The 3,531-nt window shown below is 41.2% G+C and overlaps 1 pseudogene; it reads right to left on the bottom strand.

The window, feature by feature from the left end:
- Positions 1–352: 352 nt before the first annotated feature.
- Positions 353–1,313, bottom strand: LOC117086354 (annotated as a pseudogene).
- Between the last annotated feature and the right edge of the window lie 2,218 nt (positions 1,314–3,531).

The following is a 3,531-nucleotide window of genomic DNA, read 5'->3' as shown; positions in this document are numbered from 1 at the left end:
CTATCCTCATTTTTTTTTTCTTAAAAGACATTTATTCAGTGTCACAATCAGACTATTACATTTAGCAATCAACAGCATGGATGCAAAAAAAATCTACATTGAATAACCCTTTGTTGGAATGCTTTACACTTTCCACAGAACAGAAACGAAAATAACCTGTTATACAATTAGTCACAAATACAATCCCCGAGTTTTTTGCCCATACACATGAGTATTTGTCTAAAACATGTCTTCTTTGTAGCAGCTAGGCCCTGCCACCACTGTGCTTGGCTGAGTTCACAAATCTGTTGTCACCTGTAGCTTCCCTGTCACTTCTCTTGACTCTGCTCTCCTGTTAAGCCTTGTTTCCCAATTAAAATCTTCTGCCACTGCCATAGCTACTGCTGTTACTGGAACCGCCATGGCCACCTCGGTTTCCTGGTTGGGCAAAGTATTGGCCTCCACCACCATAGGGGCCGGAGCTTCCGCCTCCAAAGTTTCCTCCCTTCATGGGTCCAAAATTTGAAGACTGATTGTTGTAACTGCCAAAATAATTGTAGCTTCCACCACCTCCGAAATTGCTTCCATCATTACCAAATCCATTATAGCCATCCACACGGCCACCATATCTACCACTACCATGGCTGCCACCAAAGCCACCATGACCACTGAAGTTTCTACCATGACCAGAGTTGTCATTCCCATCGAAACCACCTCCATGACCACCACCAAATTTTCCAGAACCACTTTGCCTCTTTGACTGGAGAAAGCACTAGCCATCTCTTGCTTTGACAGGATTATCCTAGCTTCACAGTTGTGACCATTCACCGTGTGGTATTTCTGAATGACAGTCTTATCCATGGAGTCGTGGTCGTCAAAGGTTACAAAGGCAAAGCCCCTTTTCTTGCCACTGCCTTGGTCAGTCATGATTTCAATCACTTCCATTTTCCCATACTGTGCAAAATAATCTCTTAGGTGATGTTCTTCACTGTCTTCTTTAATGCCACCAATAAATCTTTTTTTTACAGTTAAGTAGGCACCTGGTCTTTGAGAATCTTCTCTTGAGACAGCTGTGCTTGGTTCCATGACTCTTCCAGCCACCTTGTGCGGCCTTGCCTCCATGGCTGCACCCACCTCCTCCACAGTGGCATATGTGACAAACCCAAAGCCCCTGAGCGCTTGGTGTTTGGATCTCTCATTACTGCACCGTCCGTGAGTGTTCCCCATTGCTCAAAATGGCTCCTCAGGCTCTCATCGGCTGTTTCAAAGCTCAATCCTCCAATGAAGAGCTTCCTGAGCTGTTCAGGTTCTTTAGGAGACTCTGACTTAGACATAACGGCAGGGTGAAGAGAGACTTTAACGATGCTTCTTCGGTGGCATCGATGGGCAGAAAGGCATTATTCTCATTCTTTATAGCCCTCAAGTAAGTCCACTTCACTCAATTTGCATTTAACTTAACTAAAGCCTTTATCATCTTACATATATTGCCAAAGTAACCCATCATTCAATAGAAATATAATGTCAGCCATGTACACAAACTGTGTATGTAATTTGAAATTTTCTAATAGCCACATTAAAAAACAAACATAAGAGATAAAATTAGTTTAAAAAATATACTTTATTTAACCCAACGTATGCAAAATATCATCATTGCAACATGTAATCACTGTAAAATTATACATATATATAAATGAATGATATACTTTACGTTGTTATGTTTACACTAAGTCTCTGACATCCAGTGTGCATTTTCCACTTTAAATAATCTCAATTTGTACCAGCCACATTTGAAGAGCTCAGTAGCCACATGTGGCTGGTGGCTATGATATTGGACAGCATAGCTCTGACTGGTTTCCCTGCCTGCAGACTCTCCCCTTCTAATTCATTCTCCCCAAATGCAGCCAGTGTGGCATATTTGATTCTATCACTTCACTGTTGAAGGTCCTTGATTGATTTTGCATTGCATAAGCTGTCAAGACCCATGATAATAGCTGTACTTACCTCTTGAACCTCATTTCACTCAACTCCACTTTAAGCTCCATACATACCGATCTCTTTATGGTTGTTTCCCAAAGATATCATGCCTTCTCTCCTCTAGGCCTTTGTACATGTTGCCCTCTGCTTAGAATTATCTTCCCCAAATATTTTGCCAAATGAACTATTTAGGTCTCAGTTCTTCCAGGAAATCCTCCCTCAATGCAAAAGTTTGAATAAACTGCTACGCCTATGAACTCTCATTGTATCATCTGCTTACCTAATATTAGAATTTATTGCAGTGTGTCTTATTGTATCCTCTGAGATAAACTCTATTACAGTTTATCTCTCTTGATAGACTGTGAGCTCCATGAAGGTAGGTAGCAAATTGTGGTTCATTTTTTTCTCATAGACCAGAGATAGTCTATGGCTGGTGCAGGGACTCAAGAATGTTATTAAAAGATCAAACTTATCCCACTCAGCCATTCTTAAGTGTCAGTTTGTCACCACATGCTCACAAGAATGCTACTGCAGCTCCAGATGCTAGACTCAAGTGCAAGGCAGGAAGAAGAGGAAAGGGAGCTATGACAGCCATGTCTGTCCTTTTTACGAGGAAATCAAAAGCCTCCCCAGAAACCCCCAGTACACTTCCCTTTAGAGCTCATTGGCTGCTACTGTGTCACTTGGCCACATCTGGCTTCAAGGAGGCTGAACAAGGTAAATACTGACTGCACAGTAGAAAGCGGCATGGAGAAAGGAAATAGGAACACCTAGTGAGCCAGTTAAACATAAATGTTTGCTCTAAGTACTTCTTTTGAAGTCTTTCTCTCTCCTCAACCCCTAAGATTTGGGGAGTGTTTGTGCTTTGTGTGTTTGAGATATTTAAAGTTATATGACAAGGTTGCAGGTGTATGTTTGAGATATTTGAAGTTATGTTACAAGGTTGTAGGTCTATTCTAAAGCCAGAGCTCAACAGTGTAGGGGAAAAGGAAATGCATTTGCTTCCTTTTTACTAAGATTGCAAAGTGAATGAAGTGGGAACTGGAAAAATACACTCCAAATTTTACTTAACAAAATAATACTGAAGCAAGAATTTAGTTTTCTCGGCTGGACCTCCAATCAGCATGAAGTCAGTGACTCCATGGGGTAGAGATGAGTCACAGTGCATTAAGTCCTGGCAATTAATGCGTAAACAGAGTCACTCACTCTTTGAAAAAGCACAATAAGAATCATTCCTTTGAAGGAGCGAAGTGTCAGCTTATATATGAAACTCTCCTACTAGTATAGTGACAGCTGATTCTGCTGGCTAGGTGATCCCAAATTGCTGAGCCTTATTTCTTCAACCAGAGATAGGATCAGAAATGAAGATGAATAAAAATTGATCTAGAATGTAAAATAGTTGATCCAGCCAGAGCAGACTGCTTCTCAGAGGCAGGAGTGCTATTCTGCCCATGGTTCTGTTTTATAAGGCAGCCTCTCTGGCAGCAAGCATCAAGTAAGAGTATGATGCAAAAGCATCTATTGATCCTGCCAGCGTCTATTGAACTAACATGATTCATTCTTCAACACTCACTTCCT

The sequence above is a fragment of the Trachypithecus francoisi genome, unplaced genomic scaffold (assembly GCF_009764315.1).
Source record: "Trachypithecus francoisi isolate TF-2019V2 unplaced genomic scaffold, Tfra_2.0 Lachesis_group1, whole genome shotgun sequence".
In the NCBI taxonomy this organism is placed as follows: Eukaryota; Metazoa; Chordata; class Mammalia; order Primates; family Cercopithecidae; genus Trachypithecus; species Trachypithecus francoisi.
This window is presented reverse-complemented; position numbering and strand designations above follow the sequence as displayed.